The sequence below is a fragment of the Heterodontus francisci genome, chromosome 28, assembly GCF_036365525.1.
Source record: "Heterodontus francisci isolate sHetFra1 chromosome 28, sHetFra1.hap1, whole genome shotgun sequence".
Classification (NCBI taxonomy): Eukaryota; Metazoa; Chordata; class Chondrichthyes; order Heterodontiformes; family Heterodontidae; genus Heterodontus; species Heterodontus francisci.
This window is the reverse complement of record NC_090398.1, coordinates 43929162-43956561: the sequence shown is the minus strand read 5'-3', so window position 1 is coordinate 43956561 and position 27400 is coordinate 43929162.

Sequence of the window (27400 nt, the reverse complement as noted above, 5' to 3'; positions counted from 1 at the left end):
TCCAGGATAACTGATCACCCTGTTTCCAGGGTAACTGACCACCCTGTTTCCAGGGTCACTGATCACCCTGTTTCCAGGATAACTGACTGCCCTGTTTCCAGGGTAACTAACTGCCCTGTTTCCGGGGTAATTGATCTCCCTGTTTCCGGGGTAACTGACTGCCCTGTTTCCAGGGTAAATGACTGCCCTGTTTCCGGGATAACTGACTGCCCTGTGTCCAGGGTAACTGACAGCCCAGTTTCCGGGGTAACTGACTGTTCTGTTTCCAGGGTAACTGACAGACCTGCTTCCGGGGTAACTGAGTGCCCTGTTTCCAGGGGAAGAGACCGCCCAGTTTCCAGGGTAACTGATCACCCTTTTTCCGGGGTAACTGACTGCCCTGTTTCCAGGATAACTGACCGCCCTGTTTCCAGGATAACTGACTGCCCTGTTTCCAGGGTAACTGACTGCCCACTTTCCAGGGTAACTGATCCCCCTGTTTCCAGGATAACTGACTGCGCTGTTTCCATGGTAACTGACCGCCCTGTTTCCAGGGTAACTGACTGCCCAGTTTCCAGGGTAACTGATCACCCTGTTTCCGGGATAACTGACTGCCCTGTTTCCGGGATAACTGACTGCCCTGTTTCCAGGGTAACTGACTGCCCTGTTTCCAGGGAACTGACTGCCCTGTTTCCGGGGTAACTGATCACCCTGTTTCCGGGGTAACTGACTAACCTGTTTCCAGGGTGACTGACTGCCCTGTTTCCAGGGTAACTGACTGCCCTGTTTCCAGGGTAACTGACCGCCCTGTTTACAGGGTAACAGACTGCCCAGTTTCCACGTTAACTGATCGCCTTGTTTCCAGGGTAACTGACCGCCCTGTTTACAGGGTAACTGACTGCCCTGTTTCCGGGGTAACTGACTGCCCAGTTTCCAGGGTAACTGACCGCCCTGTTTCCAGGGTAACAGACTGCCCAGTTTCCAGGTTAACTGATCGCCCTGTTTCCGGGATAACTGACTGCCCTGTTTCCGGGATAACTGACTGCCCTGTTTCCAGGGTAACTGACCGCCCTGTTTCCAGGGGCACTGACTGCCCTGTTTCTGGGGTAACTGATCACCCTGTTTCCGGGGTAACTGACTAACCTGTTTCCAGGGTGACTGACTGCTATGTTTCCAGAGTAACTGACTGCCCAGTTTCCATGGTAACTGACTGTCCTGTTTCCAGGGTAACTGACTGCCTGTTTCCGGGATAACTGACTGCCCTGTTTCCAGGGTGACTGATCACCCTGTTTCCGGGATAACTGACCGCCCTGTTTCCAGGGTAACTGACTGCCCTGTTTCTGGGGTAACTGACTGCCCTGTTTCCAGGGTAACTGACTGCCCAGTTTCCAGGGTAACTGATCACCCTGTTTCCGGGATAACTGACTGCCCTGTTTCCGGGATAACTGACTGCCCTGTTTCCAGGTTAACTGACTGCCCTGTTTCCAGGGTAACTGACTGCCCTGTTTCCAGGGGAACTGACTGCCCTGTTTCCGGTGTAACTGAATAACCTGTTTCCAGGGTGACTGACTGCCCTGTTTCCAGGGTAACTGACTGCCCAGTTTCCGGGGTAAATGAATGCCCTGTTTCCAGGGTAACTGACTGCCCTGTTACCGGGGAAAGTGACTGCCCTGTTTCCAGTGTAAGTGACTGCCCAGTTTTCAGGGTAACTGATCACCCTTTTTCCGGTATAACTGAATGCCCTGTTTCCAGAGTAACTGACTGCCCTGTTTCCGGGGTAACTGATCACCCTGTTTCCGGGGTAACTGATTAACCTATTTCCAGGGTAACTGACCGCCCTGTTTCCAGGATAACTGACCGCCCTGTTTCCAGGATAACTGACTGCCCTGTTTCCAGGGTAACTGACTGCCCAATTTCCAGGGTAACTGATCCCCCTGTTTCCAGGATAACTGACTGCGCTGTTTCCATGGTAACTGACCGCCCTGTTTCCAGGGTAACTGACTGCCCAGTTTCCAGGGTAACTGATCACCCTGTTCCCGGGATAACTGACTGCCCTGTTTCCAGGGTAACTGACTGTCCTGTTTCCAGGGGAACTGACTGCCCTGTTTCCAGGGTAACTGATCACCCTGTTTCCGGGGTAACTGACTAACCTGTTTCCAGGGTGACTGACTGCCCTGTTTCCAGGGTAACTGACATCCCAGTTTCCGGGGTAACTGAATGTTCTGTTTCCAGGGTAACTGACAGACCTGCTTCCGGGGTAACTGAGTGCCCTGTTTCCAGGGGAACTGACTGCCCTGTTTCCAGGGTAACTGATCACCCTGTTTCCGGGATAACTGTCTGCCCTGTTTCCAGGGTAACTGACTGCCCAGTTTCCAGGGTAATTGACTGCCCTGTTTCCGGGGTAACTGACTGCCCTGTTTCCAGGGTAACTGACTGCCCAGTTTCCAGGGTAACTGATCACCCTGTTTCCTGGATAACTGACTGCCCTGTTTCCGGGATAACTGACTGCCCTGTTTCCAGGGTAACTGACTGCCCTGTTTCCGTAGTAACTGACTGCCCTGTTTCCAGGCTAACTGACTGCCCTGTTTGCAGGATAACTGATCACCCTGTTTCCGGGGTAAATGACTGCCCTGTTTCTGTGTTTACTGACCGCCCTATTTCCAGGATAACTGATCACCCTGTTTCCGGGGTAAATGACCACCCTGTTTCCAGGGTCACTGATCACCCTGTTTCCAGGATAACTGACTGCCCTGTTTCCAGGGTAACTAACTGCCCTGTTTCCGGGGTAACTGATCTCCCTGTTTCCGGGGTAACTGACTGCCCTGTTTCCGGGGTAACTGACTGTTCTGTTTCCAGGGTAACTGACAGACCTGCTTCCGGGGTAACTGAGTGCCCTGTTTCCAGGGGAAGAGACCGCCCAGTTTCCAGGGTAACTGATCACCCTTTTTCCGGGGTAACTGACTGCCCTGTTTCCAGGATAGCTGACCGCCCTGTTTCCAGGATAACTGACTGCCCTGTTTCCAGGGTAACTGACTGCCCACTTTCCAGGGTAACTGATCCCCCTGTTTCCAGGATAACTGACTGCGCTGTTTCCATGGTAACTGACCGCCCTGTTTCCAGGGTAACTGACTGCCCAGTTTCCAGGGTAACTGATCACCCTGTTTCCGGGATAACTGACTGCCCTGTTTCCGGGATAACTGACTGCCCTGTTTCCAGGGTAACTGACTGCCCTGTTTCCAGGGAACTGACTGCCCTGTTTCCGGGGTAACTGATCACCCTGTTTCCGGGGTAACTGACTAACCTGTTTCCAGGGTGACTGACTGCCCTGTTTCCAGGGTAACTGACAGCCCAGTTTCCGGGGTAACTGACTGTTCTGTTTCCAGGGTAACTGACAGACCTGCTTCCGGGGTAACTGAGGGCCCTGTTTCCAGGGGAACTGACCGCCCTGTTTCCAGGGTAACTGATCACCCTTTTTCCGGGGTAACTGACTGCCCTGTTTCCGGGATAACTGACTGCCCTGTTTCCAGGGTAACTGATCACCCTGTTTCCGGGATAATTGTCTGCCCTGTTTCCAGGGTAACTGACTGCCCAGTTTCCAGGGTAATTGACTGCCCTGTTTCCGGGGTAACTGACTGCCCTGTTTCCAGGGTAACTGACTGCCCAGTTTCCAGGGTAACTGATCACCCTGTTTCCTGGATAACTGACTGCCCTGTTTCCGGGATAACTGACTGCCCTGTTTCCAGGGTAACTGACTGTCCTGTTTCCGGGGTAACTGACTGCCCTGTTTCCAGGCTAACTGACTGCCCTGTTTCCAGGATAACTGATCACCCTGTTTCCGGGGTAAATGACTGCCCTGTTTCTGGGTTTACTGACCGCCCTGTTTCCAGGATAATTGTTCACCCTGTTTCCGGGGTAACTGACCACCCTGTTTCCAGGGTCACTGATCACCCTGTTTCCAGGATAACTCTCTGCCCTGTTTCCAGGGTAACTGACTGCCCAGTTTCCAGGGTAATTGACTGCCCTGTTTCCGGGGTAACTGACTGCCCTGTTTCCAGGGTAACTGACTGCCCAGTTTCCAGGGTAACTGATCACCCTGTTTCCTGGATAACTGACTGCCCTGTTTCCGGGATAACTGACTGCCCTGTTTCCAGGGTAACTGACTGCCCTGTTTCCGTAGTAACTGACTGCCCTGTTTCCAGGTTAACTGACTGCCCTGTTTCCAGGATAACTGATCACCCTGTTTCCGGGGTAAATGACCGCCCTGTTTCTGTGTTTACTGACCGCCCTATTTCCAGGATAACTGATCACCCTGTTTCCGGGGTAACTGACCACCCTGTTTCCAGGGTCACTGATCACCCTGTTTCCAGGATAACTGACTGCCCTGTTTCCAGGGTAACTAACTGCCCTGTTTCCGGGGTAACTGATCACCCTGTTTCCGGGGTAACTGACTAACCTGTTTCCAGGGTGACTGACTGCCCTGTTTCCAGGGTAACTGACAGCCCAGTTTCCGGGGTAACTGACTGTTCTGTTTCCAGGGTAACTGACAGACCTGCTTCCGGGGTAACTGAGTGCCCTGTTTCCAGGGGAACTGACCGCCCTGTTTCCAGGGTAACTGATCACCCTTTTTCCGGGGTAACTGACTGCCCTGTTTCCGGGATAACTGACTGCCCTGTTTCCAGGGTAACTGATCACCCTGTTTCCGGGATAATTGTCTGCCCTGTTTCCAGGGTAACTGACTGCCCAGTTTCCAGGGTAATTGACTGCCCTGTTTCCGGGGTAACTGACTGCCCTGTTTCCAGGGTAACTGACTGCCCAGTTTCCAGGGTAACTGATCACCCTGTTTCCTGGATAACTGACTGCCCTGTTTCCGGGATAACTGACTGCCCTGTTTCCAGGGTAACTGACTGTCCTGTTTCCGGGGTAACTGACTGCCCTGTTTCCAGGCTAACTGACTGCCCTGTTTCCAGGATAACTGATCACCCTGTTTCCGGGGTAAATGACTGCCCTGTTTCTGGGTTTACTGACCGCCCTGTTTCCAGGATAATTGTTCACCCTGTTTCCGGGGTAACTGACCACCCTGTTTCCAGGGTCACTGATCACCCTGTTTCCAGGATAACTCTCTGCCCTGTTTCCAGGGTAACTGACTGCCCAGTTTCCAGGGTAATTGACTGCCCTGTTTCCGGGGTAACTGACTGCCCTGTTTCCAGGGTAACTGACTGCCCAGTTTCCAGGGTAACTGATCACCCTGTTTCCTGGATAACTGACTGCCCTGTTTCCGGGATAACTGACTGCCCTGTTTCCAGGGTAACTGACTGCCCTGTTTCCGTAGTAACTGACTGCCCTGTTTCCAGGTTAACTGACTGCCCTGTTTCCAGGATAACTGATCACCCTGTTTCCGGGGTAAATGACCGCCCTGTTTCTGTGTTTACTGACCGCCCTATTTCCAGGATAACTGATCACCCTGTTTCCGGGGTAACTGACCACCCTGTTTCCAGGGTCACTGATCACCCTGTTTCCAGGATAACTGACTGCCCTGTTTCCAGGGTAACTAACTGCCCTGTTTCCGGGGTAACTGATCTCCCTGTTTCCGGGGTAACTGTCTGCCCTGTTTCCGGGGTAAATGACTGCCCTGTTTCCGGGATAACTGACTGCCAAGTTTCCAGGGTAACTGACAGCCCAGTTTCCGGGGTAACTGACTGTTCTGTTTCCAGGGTAACTGACAGACCTGCTTCCAGGGTAACTGAGTGCCCTGTTTCCAGGGGAAGAGACCGCCCAGTTTCCAGGGTAACTGATCACCCTTTTTCCGGGGTAACTGACTGCCCTGTTTCCAGGATAGCTGACCGCCCTGTTTCCAGGATAACTGACTGCCCTGTTTCCAGGGTAACTGACTGCCCACTTTCCAGGGTAACTGATCCCCCTGTTTCCAGGATAACTGACTGCGCTGTTTCCATGGTAACTGACCGCCCTGTTTCCAGGGTAACTGACTGCCCAGTTTCCAGGGTAACTGATCACCCTGTTTCCGGGATAACTGACTGCCCTGTTTCCGGGATAACTGACTGCCCTGTTTCCAGGGTAACTGACTGCCCTGTTTCCAGGGAACTGACTGCCCTGTTTCCGGGGTAACTGATCACCCTGTTTCCGGGGTAACTGACTAACCTGTTTCCAGGGTGACTGACTGCCCTGTTTCCAGGGTAACTGACAGCCCAGTTTCCGGGGTTAATGACTGTTCTGTTTCCAGGGTAACTGACAGACCTGCTTCCGGGGTAACTGAGTGCCCTGTTTCCAGGGGAACTGACCGCCCTGTTTCCAGGGTAACTGATCACCCTTTTTCCGGGGTAACTGACTGCCCTGTTTCTGGGATAACTGACTGCCCTGTTTCCAGGGTAACTGATCACCCTGTTTCCGGGATAATTGTCTGCCCTGTTTCCAGGGTAACTGACTACCCAGTTTCCAGGGTAATTGACTGCCCTGTTTCCGGGGTAACTGACTGCCCTGTTTCCAGGGTAACTGACTGCCCAGTTTCCAGGGTAACTGATCACCCTGTTTCCTGGATAACTGACTGCCCTGTTTCCGGGATAACTGACTGCCCTGTTTCCAGGGTAACTGACTGCCCTGTTTCCGGGGTAACTGACTGCCCTGTTTCCAGGCTAACTGACTGCCCTGTTTCCAGGATAACTGATCACCCTGTTTCCGGGGTAAATGACTGCCCTGTTTCTGGGTTTACTGACCGCCCTGTTTCCAGGATAATTGTTCACCCTGTTTCCGGGGTAACTGACCACCCTGTTTCCAGGGTCACTGATCACCCTGTTTCCAGGATAACTGACTGCCCTGTTTCCAGGGTAACTAACTGCCCTGTTTCCGGGGTAACTGATCTCCCTGTTTCCGGGGTAACTGACTGCCCTGTTTCCGGGGTAACTGACTGCCCTGTTTCCGGGATAAATGACTGCCCAGTTTCCAGGGTAACTGACAGCCCAGTTTCCGGGGTAACTGACTGTTCTGTTTCCAGGGTAACTGACAGACCTGCTTCCGGGGTAACTGAGTGCCCTGTTACCAGGGGAAGAGACCGCCCAGTTTCCAGGGTAACTGATCACCCTTTTTCCGGGGTAACTGACTGCCCTGTTTCCGGGATAACTGACTGCCCTGTTTCCAGGGTAACTGATCACCCTGTTTCCGGGATAACTGTCTGCCCTGTTTCCAGGGTAACTGACTGCTCTGTTTCCAGGGGAACTGACTGCCCTGTTTCCGGGGTAACTGATCACCCTGTTTCCGGGGTAACTGACTAACCTGTTTCCAGGGTGACTGACTGCCCTGTTTCCAGGGTAACTGACAGCCCAGTTTCCGGGGTAACTGACTGTTCTGTTTCCAGGGTAACTGACAGACCTGCTTCCGGGGTAACTGAGTGCCCTGTTTCCAGGGGAACTGACCGCCCTGTTTCCAGGGTAACTGATCACCCTTTTTCCGGGGTAACTGACTGCCGTTTCCGGGATAACTGACTGCCCTGTTTCCAGGGTAACTGATCACCCTGTTTCCGGGATAACTGTCTGCCCTGTTTCCAGGGTAACTGACTGCCCAGTTTCCAGGGTAATTGACTGCCCTGTTTCCGGGGTAACTGACTGCCCTGTTTCCAGGGTAACTGACTGCCCAGTTTCCAGGGTAACTGATCACCCAGTTTCCTGGATAACTGACTGCCCTGTTTCCGGGATAACTGACTGCCCTGTTTCCAGGGTAACTGACTGCCCTGTTTCCGGGGTAACTGACTGCCCTGTTTCCAGGCTAACTGACTGCCCTGTTTCCAGGATAACTGATCACCCTGTTTCCGGGGTAAATGACTGACCTGTTTCTGGGTTTACTGACCGCCCTGTTTCCAGGATAACTGATCACCCTGTTTCCGGGGTAACAGACCACCCTGTTTCCAGGGTCACTGATCACCCTGTTTCCAGGATAACTGACTGCCCTGTTTCCAGGGTAACTAACTGCCCTGTTTCCGGGGTAACTGATCTCCCTGTTTCCGGGGTAACTGACTGCCCTGTTTCCGGGGTAAATGACTGCCCTGTTTCCGGGATAACTGACTGCCCTGTTTCCAGGGTAACTGACAGCCCAGTTTCCGGGGTAACTGACTGTTCTGTTTCCAGCGTAACTGACAGTCCTGCTTCCGGGGTAACTGACTGCCCTGTTTCCGGGATAACTGACTGCCCTGTTTCCAGGGTAACTGACCGCCCTGTTTCCAGGGGCACTGACTGCTCTGTTTCTGGGGTAACTGATCACCCTGTTTCCGGGGTAACTGACTAACCTGTTTCCAGGGTGACTGACTGCTATGTTTCCAGAGTAACTGACTGCCCAGTTTCCGGGGTAACTGACTGTCCTGTTTCCAGGGTAACTGACTGCCTGTTTCCGGGATAACTGACTGCCCTGTTTCCAGGGAGACTGATCACCCTGTTTCCGGGATAACTGACTGCCCTGTTTCCAGGGTAACTGACTGCCCTGTTTCTGGGGTAACTGACTGCCCTGTTTCCAGGGTAACTGACTGCCCAGTTTCCAGGGTAACTGATCACCCTGTTTCCGGGATAACTGACTGCCCTGTTTCCGGGATAACTGACTGCCCTGTTTCCAGGTTAACTGACTGCCCTGTTTCCAGGGTAACTGACTGCCCTGTTTCCAGGGTAACTGACCGCCCTGTTTCCGGGGTAACAGATCTCCCTGTTTCTGGGGTAACTGACCGCCCTGTTTCCAGGATAACTGACCGCCCTATTTCCGGGGTATCTGACTGCCCTGTTCCCTGGATAACTGACTGCCCTGTTTCCAGGTTAACTGACTGCCCTGTTTCCAGGGTAACTGACTGCCCTGTTTCCAGGGGAACTGACTGCCCAGTTTCCGGGGTAAATGAATGCCCTGTTTCCAGGGTAACTGAATGCCCTGTTACCGGGGAAACTGACTGCCCTATTTCCAGGGTAAGTGACTGCCCAGTTTTCAGGGTAACTGATCACCCTTTTTCCGGTATAACTGAATGCCCTGTTTCCAGAGTAACTGACTGCCCTGTTTCCGGGGTAACTGATCACCCTGTTTCTGGGGTAACTGATTAACCTATTTCCAGGGTAACTGGCCGCCCTGTTTCCAGGATAACTGACCGCCCTGTTTCCAGGATAACTGACTGCCCTGTTTCCAGGGTAACTGACTGCCCAATTTCCAGGGTAACTGATCCCCCTGTTTCCAGGATAACTGACTGCGCTGTTTCCATGGTAACTGACCGCCCTGTTTCCAGGGTAACTGACTGCCCAGTTTCCAGGGTAACTGATCACCCTGTTTCCGGGATAACTGACTGCCCTGTTTCCAGGGTAACTGACTGCCCTGTTTCCAGGGGAACTGACTGCCCTGTTTCCAGGGTAACTGATCACCCTGTTTCCGGGGTAACTGACTAACCTGTTTCCAGGGTGACTGACTGCCCTGTTTCCAGGGTAACTGACATCCCAGTTTCCGGGGTAACTGAATGTTCTGTTTCCAGGGTAACTGACAGACCTGCTTCCGGGGTAACTGAGTGCCCTGTTTCCAGGGGAACTGACTGCCCTGTTTCCAGGGTAACTGATCACCCTGTTTCCGGGATAACTGTCTGCCCTGTTTCCAGGGTAACTGACTGCCCAGTTTCCAGGGTAATTGACTGCCCTGTTTCCGGGGTAACTGACTGCCCTGTTTCCAGGGTAACTGACTGCCCAGTTTCCAGGGTAACTGATCACCCTGTTTCCTGGATAACTGACTGCCCTGTTTCCGGGATAACTGACTGCCCTGTTTCCAGGGTAACTGACTGCCCTGTTTCCGGGGTAAATGACTGCCCTGTTTCCAGGCTAACTGACTGCCCTGTTTCCAGGATAACTGATCACCCTGTTTCCGGGGTAAATGACTGCCCTGTTTCTGGGTTTACTGACCGCCCTATTTCCAGGATAACTGATCACCCTGTTTCCGGGGTAACTGACCACCCTGTTTCCAGGGTCACTGATCACCCTGTTTCCAGGATAACTGACTGCCCTGTTTCCAGTGTAACTAACTGCCCTGTTTCCGGGGTAACTGATCTCCCTGTTTCCGGGGTAACTGACTGCCCTGTTTCCGGGGTAAATGACTGCCCTGTTTCCGGGATAACTGACTGCCCTGTTCCAGGGTAACTGACAGCCCAGTTTCCGGGGTAACTGACTGTTCTGTTTCCAGGGTAACTGACAGACCTGCTTCCGGGGTAACTGAGTGCCCTGTTTCCAGGGGAAGAGACCGCCCAGTTTCCAGGGTAACTGATCACCCTTTTTCCGGGGTAACTGACTGCCCTGTTTCCAGGATAGCTGACCGCCCTGTTTCCAGGATAACTGACTGCCCTGTTTCCAGGGTAACTGACTGCCCACTTTCCAGGGTAACTGATCCCCCTGTTTCCAGGATAACTGACTGCGCTGTTTCCATGGTAACTGACCGCCCTGTTTCCAGGGTAACTGACTGCCCAGTTTCCAGGGTAACTGATCACCCTGTTTCCGGGATAACTGACTGCCCTGTTTCCGGGATAACTGACTGCCCTGTTTCCAGGGTAACTGACTGCCCTGTTTCCAGGGAACTGACTGCCCTGTTTCCGGGGTAACTGATCACCCTGTTTCCGGGGTAACTGACTAACCTGTTTCCAGGGTGACTGACTGCCCTGTTTCCAGGGTAACTGACAGCCCAGTTTCGGGGTAACTGACTGTTCTGTTTCCAGGGTAACTGACAGACCTGCTTCCGGGGTAACTGAGTGCCCTGTTTCCAGGGGAACTGACCGCCCTGTTTCCAGGGTAACTGATCACCCTTTTTCCGGGGTAACTGACTGCCCTGTTTCCGGGATAACTGACTGCCCTGTTTCCAGGGTAACTGATCACCCTGTTTCCGGGATAACTGTCTGCCCTGTTTCCAGGGTAACTGACTGCCCAGTTTCCAGGGTAATTGACTGCCCTGTTTCCGGGGTAACTGACTGCCCTGTTTCCAGGGTAACTGACTGCCCAGTTTCCAGGGTAACTGATCACCCTGTTTCCTGGATAACTGACTGCCCTGTTTCCGGGATAACTGACTGCCCTGTTTCCAGGGTAACTGACTGCCCTGTTTCCGGGGTAACTGACTGCCCTGTTTCCAGGCTAACTGACTGCCCTGTTTCCAGGATAACTGATCACCCTGTTTCCGGGGTAAATGACTGCCCTGTTTCTGGGTTTACTGACCGCCCTGTTTCCAGGATAATTGATCACCCTGTTTCCGGGGTAACTGACTGCCCTGTTTCCAGGGAACTGACTGCCCTGTTTCCGGGGTAACTGATCACCCTGTTTCCGGGGTAACTGACTAACCTGTTTCCAGGGTGACTGACTGCCCTGTTTCCAGGGTAACTGACAGCCCAGTTTCCGGGGTTAATGACTGTTCTGTTTCCAGGGTAACTGACAGACCTGCTTCCGGGGTAACTGAGTGCCCTGTTTCCAGGGGAACTGACCGCCCTGTTTCCAGGGTAACTGATCACCCTTTTTCCGGGGTAACTGACTGCCCTGTTTCTGGGATAACTGACTGCCCTGTTTCCAGGGTAACTGATCACCCTGTTTCCGGGATAATTGTCTGCCCTGTTTCCAGGGTAACTGACTACCCAGTTTCCAGGGTAATTGACTGCCCTGTTTCCGGGGTAACTGACTGCCCTGTTTCCAGGGTAACTGACTGCCCAGTTTCCAGGGTAACTGATCACCCTGTTTCCTGGATAACTGACTGCCCTGTTTCCGGGATAACTGACTGCCCTGTTTCCAGGATAACTGACTGCCCTGTTTCCGGGGTAACTGACTGCCCTGTTTCCAGGCTAACTGACTGCCCTGTTTCCAGGATAACTGATCACCCTGTTTCCGGGGTAAATGACTGCCCTGTTTCTGGGTTTACTGACCGCCCTGTTTCCAGGATAATTGTTCACCCTGTTTCCGGGGTAACTGACCACCCTGTTTCCAGGGTCACTGATCACCCTGTTTCCAGGATAACTGACTGCCCTGTTTCCAGGGTAACTAACTGCCCTGTTTCCGGGGTAACTGATCTCCCTGTTTCCGGGGTAACTGACTGCCCTGTTTCCGGGGTAACTGACTGCCCTGTTTCCGGGATAAATGACTGCCCAGTTTCCAGGGTAACTGACAGCCCAGTTTCCGGGGTAACTGACTGTTCTGTTTCCAGGGTAACTGACAGACCTGCTTCCGGGGTAACTGAGTGCCCTGTTACCAGGGGAAGAGACCGCCCAGTTTCCAGGGTAACTGATCACCCTTTTTCCGGGGTAACTGACTGCCCTGTTTCCGGGATAACTGACTGCCCTGTTTCCAGGGTAACTGATCACCCTGTTTCCGGGATAACTGTCTGCCCTGTTTCCAGGGTAACTGACTGCTCTGTTTCCAGGGGAACTGACTGCCCTGTTTCCGGGGTAACTGATCACCCTGTTTCCGGGGTAACTGACTAACCTGTTTCCAGGGTGACTGACTGCCCTGTTTCCAGGGTAACTGACAGCCCAGTTTCCGGGGTAACTGACTGTTCTGTTTCCAGGGTAACTGACAGACCTGCTTCCGGGGTAACTGAGTGCCCTGTTTCCAGGGTAACTGAGTGCCCTGTTTCCAGGGTAACTGATCACCCTTTTTCCGGGGTAACTGACTGCCGTTTCCGGGATAACTGACTGCCCTGTTTCCAGGGTAACTGATCACCCTGTTTCCGGGATAACTGTCTGCCCTGTTTCCAGGGTAACTGACTGCCCAGTTTCCAGGGTAATTGACTGCCCTGTTTCCGGGGTAACTGACTGCCCTGTTTCCAGGGTAACTGACTGCCCAGTTTCCAGGGTAACTGATCACCCAGTTTCCTGGATAACTGACTGCCCTGTTTCCGGGATAACTGACTGCCCTGTTTCCAGGGTAACTGACTGCCCTGTTTCCGGGGTAACTGACTGCCCTGTTTCCAGGCTAACTGACTGCCCTGTTTCCAGGATAACTGATCACCCTGTTTCCGGGGTAAATGACTGACCTGTTTCTGGGTTTACTGACCGCCCTGTTTCCAGGATAACTGATCACCCTGTTTCCGGGGTAACAGACCACCCTGTTTCCAGGGTCACTGATCACCCTGTTTCCAGGATAACTGACTGCCCTGTTTCCAGGGTAACTAACTGCCCTGTTTCCGGGGTAACTGATCTCCCTGTTTCCGGGGTAACTGACTGCCCTGTTTCCGGGGTAAATGACTGCCCTGTTTCCGGGATAACTGACTGCCCTGTTTCCAGGGTAACTGACAGCCCAGTTTCCGGGGTAACTGACTGTTCTGTTTCCAGCGTAACTGACAGTCCTGCTTCCGGGGTAACTGACTGCCCTGTTTCCGGGATAACTGACTGCCCTGTTTCCAGGGTAACTGACCGCCCTGTTTCCAGGGGCACTGACTGCTCTGTTTCTGGGGTAACTGATCACCCTGTTTCCGGGGTAACTGACTAACCTGTTTCCAGGGTGACTGACTGCTATGTTTCCAGAGTAACTGACTGCCCAGTTTCCGGGGTAACTGACTGTCCTGTTTCCAGGGTAACTGACTGCCTGTTTCCGGGATAACTGACTGCCCTGTTTCCAGGGAGACTGATCACCCTGTTTCCGGGATAACTGACTGCCCTGTTTCCAGGGTAACTGACTGCCCTGTTTCTGGGGTAACTGACTGCCCTGTTTCCAGGGTAACTGACTGCCCAGTTTCCAGGGTAACGATCACCCTGTTTCCGGGATAACTGACTGCCCTGTTTCCGGGATAACTGACTGCCCTGTTTCCAGGTTAACTGACTGCCCTGTTTCCAGGGTAACTGACTGCCCTGTTTCCAGGGTAACTGACCGCCCTGTTTCCGGGGTAACAGATCTCCCTGTTTCTGGGGTAACTGACCGCCCTGTTTCCAGGATAACTGACCGCCCTATTTCCGGGGTATCTGACTGCCCTGTTCCCTGGATAACTGACTGCCCTGTTTCCAGGTTAACTGACTGCCCTGTTTCCAGGGTAACTGACTGCCCTGTTTCCAGGGGAACTGACTGCCCAGTTTCCGGGGTAAATGAATGCCCTGTTTCCAGGGTAACTGAATGCCCTGTTACCGGGGAAACTGACTGCCCTATTTCCAGGGTAAGTGACTGCCCAGTTTTCAGGGTAACTGATCACCCTTTTTCCGGTATAACTGAATGCCCTGTTTCCAGAGTAACTGACTGCCCTGTTTCCGGGGTAACTGATCACCCTGTTTCTGGGGTAACTGATTAACCTATTTCCAGGGTAACTGGCCGCCCTGTTTCCAGGATAACTGACCGCCCTGTTTCCAGGATAACTGACTGCCCTGTTTCCAGGGTAACTGACTGCCCAATTTCCAGGGTAACTGATCCCCCTGTTTCCAGGATAACTGACTGCGCTGTTTCCATGGTAACTGACCGCCCTGTTTCCAGGGTAACTGACTGCCCAGTTTCCAGGGTAACTGATCACCCTGTTTCCGGGATAACTGACTGCCCTGTTTCCAGGGTAACTGACTGCCCTGTTTCCAGGGGAACTGACTGCCCTGTTTCCAGGGTAACTGATCACCCTGTTTCCGGGGTAACTGACTAACCTGTTTCCAGGGTGACTGACTGCCCTGTTTCCAGGGTAACTGACATCCCAGTTTCCGGGGTAACTGAATGTTCTGTTTCCAGGGTAACTGACAGACCTGCTTCCGGGGTAACTGAGTGCCCTGTTTCCAGGGGAACTGACTGCCCTGTTTCCAGGGTAACTGATCACCCTGTTTCCGGGATAACTGTCTGCCCTGTTTCCAGGGTAACTGACTGCCCAGTTTCCAGGGTAATTGACTGCCCTGTTTCCGGGGTAACTGACTGCCCTGTTTCCAGGGTAACTGACTGCCCAGTTTCCAGGGTAACTGATCACCCTGTTTCCTGGATAACTGACTGCCCTGTTTCCGGGATAACTGACTGCCCTGTTTCCAGGGTAACTGACTGCCCTGTTTCCGGGGTAAATGACTGCCCTGTTTCCAGGCTAACTGACTGCCCTGTTTCCAGGATAACTGATCACCCTGTTTCCGGGGTAAATGACTGCCCTGTTTCTGGGTTTACTGACCGCCCTATTTCCAGGATAACTGATCACCCTGTTTCCGGGGTAACTGACCACCCTGTTTCCAGGGTCACTGATCACCCTGTTTCCAGGATAACTGACTGCCCTGTTTCCAGTGTAACTAACTGCCCTGTTTCCGGGGTAACTGACTGCCCTGTTTCCGGGGTAACTGACTGTTCTGTTTCCAGGGTAACTGACAGACCTGCTTCCGGGGTAACTGAGTGCCCTGTTTCCAGGGGAAGAGACCGCCCAGTTTCCAGGGTAACTGATCACCCTTTTTCCGGGGTAACTGACTGCCCTGTTTCCAGGATAGCTGACCGCCCTGTTTCCAGGATAACTGACTGCCCTGTTTCCAGGGTAACTGACTGCCCACTTTCCAGGGTAACTGATCCCCCTGTTTCCAGGATAACTGACTGCGCTGTTTCCATGGTAACTGACCGCCCTGTTTCCAGGGTAACTGACTGCCCAGTTTCCAGGGTAACTGATCACCCTGTTTCCGGGATAACTGACTGCCCTGTTTCCGGGATAACTGACTGCCCTGTTTCCAGGGTAACTGACTGCCCTGTTTCCAGGGAACTGACTGCCCTGTTTCCGGGGTAACTGATCACCCTGTTTCCGGGGTAACTGACTAACCTGTTTCCAGGGTGACTGACTGCCCTGTTTCCAGGGTAACTGACAGCCCAGTTTCCGGGGTAACTGACTGTTCTGTTTCCAGGGTAACTGACAGACCTGCTTCCGGGGTAACTGAGTGCCCTGTTTCCAGGGGAACTGACCGCCCTGTTTCCAGGGTAACTGATCACCCTTTTTCCGGGGTAACTGACTGCCCTGTTTCCGGGATAACTGACTGCCCTGTTTCCAGGGTAACTGATCACCCTGTTTCCGGGATAACTGTCTGCCCTGTTTCCAGGGTAACTGACTGCCCAGTTTCCAGGGTAATTGACTGCCCTGTTTCCGGGGTAACTGACTGCCCTGTTTCCAGGGTAACTGACTGCCCAGTTTCCAGGGTAACTGATCACCCTGTTTCCTGGATAACTGACTGCCCTGTTTCCGGGATAACTGACTGCCCTGTTTCCAGGGTAACTGACTGCCCTGTTTCCGGGGTAACTGACTGCCCTGTTTCCAGGCTAACTGACTGCCCTGTTTCCAGGATAACTGATCACCCTGTTTCCGGGGTAAATGACTGCCCTGTTTCTGGGTTTACTGACCGCCCTGTTTCCAGGATAATTGATCACCCTGTTTCCGGGGTAACTGACCACCCTGTTTCCAGGGTCACTGATCACCCTGTTTCCAAGATAACTGACTGCCCTGTTTCCAGGGTAACTAACTGCCCTGTTTCCGGGGTAACTGATCTCCCTGTTTCCGGGGTAACTGACTGCCCTGTTTCCGGGGTAAATGACTGCCCTGTTTCCGGGATAACTGACTGCCCTGTTTCCAGGATAACTGACAGCCCAGTTTCCGGGGTAACTGACTGTTCTGTTTCCAGGGTAACTGACAGACCTGCTTCCGGGGTAACTGAGTGCCCTGTTACCAGGGGAAGAGACCGCCCAGTTTCCAGGGTAACTGATCACCCTTTTTCCGGGGTAACTGACTGCCCTTTTTCCGGGATAACTGACTGCCCTGTTTCCAGGGTAACTGATCACCCTGTTTCCGGGATAACTGTCTGCCCTGTTTCCAGGGTAACTGACTGCTTTGTTTCCAGGGGAACTGACTGCCCTGTTTCCGGGGTAACTGATCACCCTGTTCCCGGGGTAACTGACTAACCTGTTTCCAGGGTGACTGACTGCCCTGTTTCCAGGGTAACTGACAGCCCAGTTTCCGGGGTAACTGACTGTTCTGTTTCCAGGGTAACTGACAGACCTGCTTCCGGGGTAACTGAGTGCCCTGTTTCCAGGGGAACTGACCGCCCTGTTTCCAGGGTAACTGATCACCCTTTTTCCGGGGTAACTGACTGCCCTGTTTCCGGGATAACTGACTGCCCTCTTTCCAGGGTAACTGATCACCCTGTTTCCGGGATAACTGTCTGCCCTGTTTCCAGGGTAACTGACTGCCCAGTTTCCAGGGTAATTGACTGCCCTGTTTCCGGGGTAACTGACTGCCCTGTTTCCAGGGTAACTGACTGCCCAGTTTCCAGGGTAACTGATCACCCTGTTTCCTGGATAACTGACTGCCCTGTTTCCGGGATAACTGACTGCCCTGTTTCCAGGGTAACTGACTGCCCTGTTTCCGGGGTAACTGACTGCCCTGTTTCCAGGCTAACTGACTGCCCTGTTTCCAGGATAACTGATCACCCTGTTTCCGGGGTAAATGACTGACCTGTTTCTGGGTTTACTGACCGCCCTGTTTCCAGGATAACTGATCACCCTGTTTCCGGGGTAACAGACCACCCTGTTTCCAGGGTCACTGATCACCCTGTTTCCAGGATAACTGACTGCCCTGTTTCCAGGGTAACTAACTGCCCTGTTTCCGGGGTAACTGATCTCCCTGTTTCCGGGGTAACTGACTGCCCTGTTTCCGGGGTAAATGACTGCCCTGTTTCCGGGATAACTGACTGCCCTGTTTCCAGGGTAACTGACAGCCCAGTTTCCGGGGTAACTGACTGTTCTGTTTCCAGCGTAACTGACAGTCCTGCTTCCGGGGTAACTGAGTGCCCTGTTACCAGGGGAAGAGACCGCCCAGTTTCCAGGGTAACTGACTGCCCTGTTTCCGATATAACTGACTGCCCTGTTTCCAGGGTAACTGACTGCCCTGTTTCCAGGGTAACTGACTGCCCAGTTTCCAGGGTAACTGATCACCCTGTTTCCTGGATAACTGACTGCCCTGTTTCCGGGATAACTGACTGCCCTGTTTCCAGGGTAACTGACTGCCCTGTTTCCGGGGTAACTGACTGCCCTGTTTCCGGGGTAAATGACTGCCCTGTTTCCGGGATAACTGACTGCCCTGTTTCCATGGTAACTGACCGCCCTGTTTCCGGGGTAACTGATCTCCCTGTTTCCTGGGTAACTGACCGCACTGTTTCCAGGATAACAGACCGCCCTATTTCCGGGGTATCTGACCGCCCTGTTTCCAGGATAACTGACTGCCCTGTTTCCAGGATAACTGACTGCCATGTTTCCAGGGTAACTGACTGCCGTGTTTCCAGGGTAACTGACTGTTCTGTTTCCAGGGTAACTGACAGACCTGCTTCCGGGGTAACTGAGTGCCCTGTTTCCAGGGGAAGAGACCGCCCAGTTTCCAGGGTAACTGATCACCCTTTTTCCGGGGTAACTGACTGCCCTGTTTCCGGGATAACTGACTGCCCTGTTTCCAGGGTAACTGATCACCCTGTTTCCGGGATAACTGTCTGCCCTGTTTCCAGGGTAACTGACTGCCCTGTTTCCGGGGTAACTGACTGCCCTGTTTCCAGGGTAACTGACTGCCCAGTTTCCAGGGTAACTGATCACCCTGTTTCCTGGATAACTGACTGCCCTGTTTCCGGGATAACTGACTGCCCTGTTTCCAGGGTAACTGAGTGCCCTGTTTCCGGGGTAACTGACTGCCCTGTTTCCGGGGTAAATGACTGCCCTGTTTCCGGGATAACTGACTGCCCAGTTTCCATGGTAACTGACCGCCCTGTTTCCGGGGTAACTGATCTCCCTGTTTCCTGGGTAACTGACCGCCCTGTTTCCAGGATAACAGACCGCCCTATTTCCGGGGTATCTGACCGCCCTGTTTCCGGGGTAACTGACTGCCCTGTTTCCAGGCTAACTGACTGCCCTGTTTCCAGGATAACTGATCACCCTGTTTCCGGGGTAAATGACTGACCTGTTTCTGGGTTTACTGACCGCCCTGTTTCCAGGATAACTGATCACCCTGTTTCCGGGGTAACAGACCACCCTGTTTCCAGGGTCACTGATCACCCTGTTTCCAGGATAACTGACTGCCCTGTTTCCAGGGTAACTAACTGCCCTGTTTCCGGGGTAACTGATCTCCCTGTTTCCGGGGTAACTGACTGCCCTGTTTCCGGGGTAAATGACTGCCCTGTTTCCGGGATAACTGACTGCCCTGTTTCCAGGGTAACTGACAGCCCAGTTTCCGGGGTAACTGACTGTTCTGTTTCCAGCGTAACTGACAGTCCTGCTTCCGGGGTAACTGAGTGCCCTGTTACCAGGGGAAGAGACCGCCCAGTTTCCAGGGTAACTGACTGCCCTGTTTCCGATATAACTGACTGCCCTGTTTCCAGGGTAACTGACTGCCCTGTTTCCAGGGTAACTGACTGCCCAGTTTCCAGGGTAACTGATCACCCTGTTTCCTGGATAACTGACTGCCCTGTTTCCGGGATAACTGACTGCCCTGTTTCCAGGGTAACTGACTGCCCTGTTTCCGGGGTAACTGACTGCCCTGTTTCCGGGGTAAATGACTGCCCTGTTTCCGGGATAACTGACTGCCCTGTTTCCATGGTAACTGACCGCCCTGTTTCCGGGGTAACTGATCTCCCTGTTTCCTGGGTAACTGACCGCACTGTTTCCAGGATAACAGACCGCCCTATTTCCGGGGTATCTGACCGCCCTGTTTCCAGGATAACTGACTGCCCTGTTTCCAGGATAACTGACTGCCATGTTTCCAGGGTAACTGACTGCCGTGTTTCCAGGGTAACTGACTGTTCTGTTTCCAGGGTAACTGACAGACCTGCTTCCGGGGTAACTGAGTGCCCTGTTTCCAGGGGAAGAGACCGCCCAGTTTCCAGGGTAACTGATCACCCTTTTTCCGGGGTAACTGACTGCCCTGTTTCCGGGATAACTGACTGCCCTGTTTCCAGGGTAACTGATCACCCTGTTTCCGGGATAACTGTCTGCCCTGTTTCCAGGGTAACTGACTGCCCTGTTTCCGGGGTAACTGACTGCCCTGTTTCCAGGGTAACTGACTGCCCAGTTTCCAGGGTAACTGATCACCCTGTTTCCTGGATAACTGACTGCCCTGTTTCCGGGATAACTGACTGCCCTGTTTCCAGGGTAACTGAGTGCCCTGTTTCCGGGGTAACTGACTGCCCTGTTTCCGGGGTAAATGACTGCCCTGTTTCCGGGATAACTGACTGCCCAGTTTCCATGGTAACTGACCGCCCTGTTTCCGGGGTAACTGATCTCCCTGTTTCCTGGGTAACTGACCGCCCTGTTTCCAGGATAACAGACCGCCCTATTTCCGGGGTATCTGACCGCCCTGTTTCCAGGATAACTGACTGCCCTGTTTCCAGGATAACTGACTGCCCTGTTTCCAGGGTAACTGACCGCCGTGTTTCCAGGGTAACTGACTGCCCAGTTTCCAGGGTAATTGTTCACCCTGTTTCCGGGATAACTGACTGCCCTGTTTCCGGAATAGCTCACTGCCCTGTTTCCAGGGAAACTGGATGCCCTGTTTCCGGTGTAACTGACTGCCCTCTTTCCAGGGCAACTGATCACCCTGTTTCCGGGATAACTGACTGCAATGTTTCCAGGTAAACTGACAGCCCTGTTTCCGGGGAAATTGACAGACCTGTTTCCGGGAAAACTGACTGCCCTATTTCCAGGGTAAATGATCACACTTTTTTCGGGATAACTGACTGCCCTGTTTTTAGGGTAACTGACTGCCCTGCTTCCAGGGTAACTGACCGCCCTGTTTCCGGGTAACTGATCTCCCTGCTTACGATGTAACTGACCGCCCTGTTTCCAGGATAACTGACCGCCCTATTTCCGGGGTATCTGACCGCCCTGTTTCCAGGATAACTGACCGCCCTGTTTCCAGGATAACTGATTGCCCTGTTTCCAGGGTAACTGACTGAACATTTTCCAGGGTAACTGATCACCCTGTTTCCAGGATAACTGACTGCCCTGTTTCCAGGGTAACTGACCGCTCTGTTTCCAGGGTAACTGACTGCCCTGTTTCCAGGGTAACTGATCGCCTTGTTTCCATGGTAACTGACCGCCCTGTTTACAGGGTAAGTGACTGCCCTGTTTCCGGGGTAACTGACTGCCCTGTTTCCGGGGTAATTGACCGCCCTGTTTCCAGGGTAACAGACTGCCCAGTTTCCAGGTTAACTGATCGCCCTGTTTCCGGGATAACTGACTGCCCTGTTTCCGGGATAACTGACTGCCCTGTTTCCAGGGTAACTGACCGCCCTGTTTCCAGGGGTACTGACTGCCCTGTTTCTGGGGTAACTGATCACCCTGTTTCCGGGGTAACTGACTAACCTGTTTCCAGGCTGACTGACTGCTATGTTTCCAGAGTAACTGACTGTCCAGTTTCCGGGGTAACTGACTGTCCTGTTTCCAGGGTAACTGACTGCCTGTTTCCGGGATAACTGACTGCCCTGTTTCCAGGGTGACTGATCACCCTGTTTCCGGGATAACTGACTGCCCTGTTTCCAGGGTAACTGACTGCCCTGTTTCTGGGGTAACTGACTGCCCTGTTTACAGGGTAACAGACTGCCCAGTTTCCACGTTAACTGATCGCCTTGCTTCCAGGGTAACTAACCGCCCTGTTTACAGGGTAACTGACGTCCCTGTTTCCGGGGTAACTGACTGCCCAGTTTCCAGGGTAACTGACCGCCCTGTTTCCAGGGTAACAGACTGCCCAGTTTCCAGGTTAACTGATCGCCCTGTTTCCGGGATAACTGACTGCCCTGTTTCCGGGATAACTGACTGCCCTGTTTCCAGGGTAACTGACCGCCCTGTTTCCAGGGGCACTGACTGCCCTGCTTCTGGGGTAACTGATCACCCTGTTTCCGGGGTAACTGACTAACCTGTTTCCAGGGTGACTGACTGCTATGTTTCCAGAGTAACTGACTGCCCAGTTTCCGGGGTAACTGACTGTCCTGTTTCCAGGGTAACTGACTGCCTGTTTCCGGGATAACTGACTGCCCTGTATCCAGGGTGACTGATCACCCTGTTTCCGGGATAACTGACTGCCCTGTTTCCAGGGTAACTGACTGCCCTGTTTCTGGGGTAACTGACTGCCCTGTTTCCAGGGTAACTGTCTGCCCAGTTTCCAGGGTAACTGATCACCCTGTTTCCGGGATAACTGACTGCCCTGTTTCCGGGATAACTGACTGCCCTGTTTCCAGGTTAACTGACTGCCCTGTTTCCAGGGTAATTGACTGCCCTGTTTCCAGGGTAACTGACCGCCCTATTTCCAGGGTAACTGACCGCCCTGTTTCTAGGATAACTGACTGCCCTTTTTCCGGGGTAACTGACTGCCCTGTTTCCAGGATAACTGATCACCCTGTTTGCGGGGTAACTGACCGCCCTGTTTCCAGGATAACTGACCGCCCTATTTCCGGGGTGTCTGACTGCCCTGTTCCCAGGATAACTGACTGCCCTGTTTCAAGGGTAACTGATCGCCCTTTTTCCAGGGTAAATGACTGCCCAGTTTCCAGGGTAACTGTTAAACCTGTTTCCGGGATTGCTGACTGCCCTGCTTCCGGGATAGCTCACTGCCCTGTTTCCAGGGGAACTGACTGCCCTGTTTCCGGTGTAACTGAATAACCTGTTTCCAGGGTGACTGACTGCCCTGTTTCCAGGGTAACTGACTGCCCAGTTTCCGGGGTAAATGAATGCCCTGTTTCCAGGGTAACTGACTGCCCTGTTACCGGGGAAACTGACTGCCCTGTTTCCAGGGTAAGTGACTGCCCAGTTTTCAGGGTAACTGATCACCCTTTTTCCGGTATAACTGAATGCCCTGTTTCCAGAGTAACTGACTGCCCTGTTTCCGGGGTAACTGATCACCCTGTTTCCGGGGTAACTGATTAACCTATTTCCAGGGTAACTGACCGCCCTGTTTCCAGGATAACTGACCGCCCTGTTTCCAGGACAACTGACTGCCCTGTTTCCAGGGTAACTGACTGCCCACTTTCCAGGGTAACTGATCCCCCTGTTTCCAGGATAACTGACTGCGCTGTTTCCATGGTAACTGACCGCCCTGTTTCCAGGGTAACTGACTGCCCAGTTTCCAGGGTAACTGATCACCCTGTTTCCGGGATAACTGACTGCCCTGTTTCCGGGATAACTGACTGCCCTGTTTCCAGGGTAACTGACTGCCCTGTTTCCAGGGGAACTGACTGCCCTGTTTCCGGGGTAACTGATCACCCTGTTTCCGGGGTAACTGACTAACCTGTTTCCAGGGTGACTGACTGCCCTGTTTCCAGGGTAACTGACAGCCCAGTTTTCGGGGTACCTGACTGTTCTGTTTCCAGGGTAACTGACAGACCTGCTTCCGGGGTAACTGAGTGCCCTGTTTCCAGGGTTTCTGACCGCCCTGTTTCCAGGGTAACTGATCACCCTTTTTCCGGGGTAACTGACTGCCCTGTTTCCGGGATAACTGACTGCCCTGTTTCCAGGGTAACTGACTGCCCAGTTTCCAGGGTAATTGACTGCCCTGTTTCCGGGGTAACTGACTGCCCTGTTTCCAGGGTAACTGACTGCCCAGTTTCCAGGGTAACTGATCACCCTGTTTCCTGGATAACTGACTGCCATGTTTCCGGGATAACTGACTGCCCTGTTTCCAGGGTAACTGACTGCCCTGTTTCCGGGGTAACTGACTGCCCTGTTTCCAGGCTAACTGACTGCCCTGTTTCCAGGATAACTGATCACCCTGTTTCCGGGGTAAATGACTGCCCTGTTTCTGGGTTTACTGACCGCCCTGTTTCCAGGATAACTGATCACCCTGTTTCCGGGGTAACTGACCACCCTGTTTCCAGGGTCTCTGATCAACCTGTTTCCAGGATAACTGACTGCCCTGTTTCCAGGGAAACTAACTGCCCTGTTTCTGGGGTAACTGATCTCCCTGTTTCCGGGGTAACTGACTGCCCTGTTTCCGGGGTAAATGACTGCCCTGTTTCTGGGATAACTGACTGCCCTGTTTCCAGGGTAACTGATCACCCTGTTTCCGGGGTAACTGACCAACCTGTTTCCAGTGTGACTGACTGCCCTGTTTCCAGGGTAACTGACTGCCCAGTTTCCCGGCAAACTGACTGCCCTGTTTCCAGCGTAACTGACTGCCCTGTTTCCGGGAAAACTGACTGCCCTGTTTCCAGGGTAACTGGCTGCCCAGTTTCCAGGGTAACTGCTCACCCTTTTTCCGGGATAACTGACTGCCCTGTTTCCGGGATAACTGAATGCCCTGTATCCAGGATAACTGACCGCCCTGTTTCCAGGATAACTGACTGCCCTGTTTCCAGGGTAACTGACTGCCCACTTTCCAGGGTAACTGATACCCCTGTTTCCAGGATAACTGACTGCGCTGTTTCCATGGTAACTGACCGCCCTGTTTCCAGGGTAACTGACTGCCCAGTTTCCAGGGTAACTGATCACCCTGTTTCCGGGATAACTGACTACCCTGTTTCCGGGATAACTGACTGCCCTGTTTCCAGGGTTACTGACTGCCCTGTTTCCAGGGGAACTGACTGCCCTGTTTCCGGGGTAACTGATCACCCTGTTTCCGGGGTAACTGACTAACCTGTTTCCAGGGTGACTGACTGCCCTGTTTCCAGGGTAACTGACAGCCCAGTTTCCGGGGTAACTGACTGTTCTGTTTCCAGGGTAACTGACAGACCTGCTTCCGGGGTAACTGAGTGCCCTGTTTCCAGGGGAACTGACCGCCATGTTTCCAGGGTAACTGATCACCCTGTTTCCCGGGTGACTGACCGCCCTATTTCCAGGGTAACTGACCGCCCTGTTTCCAGGATAACTTGAATGCCCTGTTTCCAGGATAACTGACTGCCCTGTTTCCAGGTTAACTGACTGCTCTGTTTCCAGGGTAACTAACCGCCCTGTTTCCAGTGTAACTGATCTCCCTGTTTCCGGGGTAACTGACCGCCCTGTTTCCAGGGTAACTGACCGCGCTGTTTCCAGGATAACTTGAATGCCCTGTTTCCAGGATAACCGACCGCCCTATTTCCAGGGTAACTGACCGCCCTGTTTCTAGGATAACTGACTGCCCTTTTTCCGGGGTAACTGACTGCCCTGTTTCCAGGATAACTGATCACCCTGTTTCCGGGGTAACTGACCGCCCTGTTTCCAGGATAACTGCCCGCCCTATTTCCGGGGTATCTGACTGCCCTGTTCCCAGGATAACTGACTGCCCTGTTTCCAGGGTAACTGATCGCCCTTTTTCCAGGGTAAATGACTGCCCAGTTTCCAGGGTAACTGTTAAACCTGTTTCCGGGATTACTGACTGCCCTGCTTCCGGGATAGCTCACTGCCCTGTTTCCAGGGGAACTGACTGCCCTGTTTCCGGTGTAACTGAATAACCTGTTTCCAGGGTGACTGACTGCCCTGTTTCCAGGGTAACTGACTGCCCAGTTTCCGGGGTAAATGAATGCCCTGTTTCCAGGGTAACTGACTGCCCTGTTACCGGGGAAACTGACTGCCCTGTTTCCAGGGTAAGTGACTGCCCAGTTTTCAGGGTAACTGATCACCCTTTTTCCGGTATAACTGAATGCCCTGTTTCCAGAGTAACTGACTGCCCTGTTTCCGGGGTAACTGATCACCCTGTTTCCGGGGTAACTGATTAACCTATTTCCAGGGTAACTGACCGCCCTGTTTCCAGGATAACTGACCACCCTGTTTCCAGGACAACTGACTGCCCTGTTTCCAGGGTAACTGACTGCCCACTTTCCAGGGTAACTGATCCCCCTGTTTCCAGGATAACTGACTGCGCTGTTTCCATGGTAACTGACCGCCCTGTTTCCAGGGTAACTGACTGCCCAGTTTCCAGGGTAACTGATCACCCTGTTTCCGGGATAACTGACTGCCCTGTTTCCGGGATAACTGACTGCCCTGTTTCCAGGGTAACTGACTGCCCTGTTTCCAGGGGAACTGACTGCCCTGTTTCCGGGGTAACTGATCACCCTGTTTCCGGGGTAACTGACTAACCTGTTTCCAGGGTGACTGACTGCCCTGTTTCCAGGGTAACTGACAGCCCAGTTTCCGGGGTACCTGACTGTTCTGTTTCCAGGGTAACTGACAGACCTGCTTCCGGGGTAACTGAGTGCCCTGTTTCCAGGGTTTCTGACCGCCCTGTTTCCAGGGTAACTGATCACCCTTTTTCCGGGGTAACTGACTGCCCTGTTTCCGGGATAACTGACTGCCCTGTTTCCAGGGTAACTGATCACCCTGTTTCCGGGATAACTGTCTGCCCTGTTTCCAGGGTAACTGACTGCCCAGTTTCCAGGGTAATTGACTGCCCTGTTTCCGGGGTAACTGACTGCCCTGTTTCCAGGGTAACTGTCTGCCCAGTTTCCAGGGTAACTGATCACCCTGTTTCCTGGATAACTGACTGCCCTGTTTCCGGGATAACTGACTGCCCTGTTTCCAGGGTAACTGACTGCCCTGTTTCCGGGGTAACTGACTGCCCTGTTTCCAGGCTAACTGACTGCCCTGTTTCCAGGATAACTGATCACCCTGTTTCCGGGGTAAATGACTGCCCTGTTTCTGGGTTTACTGACCGCCCTGTTTCCAGGATAACTGATCACCCTGTTTCCGGGGTAACTGACCACCCTGTTTCCAGGGTCTCTGATCACCCTGTTTCCAGGATAACTGACTGCCCTGTTTCCAGGGAAACTAACTGCCCTGTTTCTGGGGTAACTGATCTCCCTGTTTCCGGGGTAACTGACTGCCCTGTTTCCGGGGTAAATGACTGCCCTGTTTCCGGGATAACTGACTGCCCTGTTTCCAGGGTAACTGACCGCCCTGTTTCCAGAGTAACTGACTGCCCAGTTTCCAGGGTAACTGTTCACCCTGTTTCCGGGATAACTTACTGCCCTTTTTCCGGGATAGCTCACTGCCCTGTTTCCAGGGTAACTGACTGCCCAGGTTCCAGGGGAACTGACTGCCCTGTTTACGGGGTAACTGATCACCCTGTTTCCGGGGTAACTGACCAACCTGTTTCCAGTGTGACTGACTGCCCTGTTTCCAGGGTAACTGACTGCCCAGTTTCCCGGCAAACTGACTGCCCTGTTTCCAGCGTAACTGACTGCCCTGTTTCCGGGGAAACTGACTGCCCTGTTTCCAGGGTAACTGGCTGCCCAGTTTCCAGGGTAACTGCTCACCCTTTTTCCGGGATAACTGACTGCCCTGTTTCCGGGATAACTGAATGCCCTGTATCCAGGATAACTGACCGCCCTGTTTCCAGGATAACTGACTGCCCTGTTTCCAGGGTAACTGACTGCCCACTTTCCAGGGTAACTGATACCCCTGTTTCCAGGATAACTGACTGCGCTGTTTCCATGGTAACTGACCGCCCTGTTTCCAGGGTAACTGACTGCCCAGTTTCCAGGGTAACTGATCACCCTGTTTCCGGGATAACTGACTACCCTGTTTCCGGGATA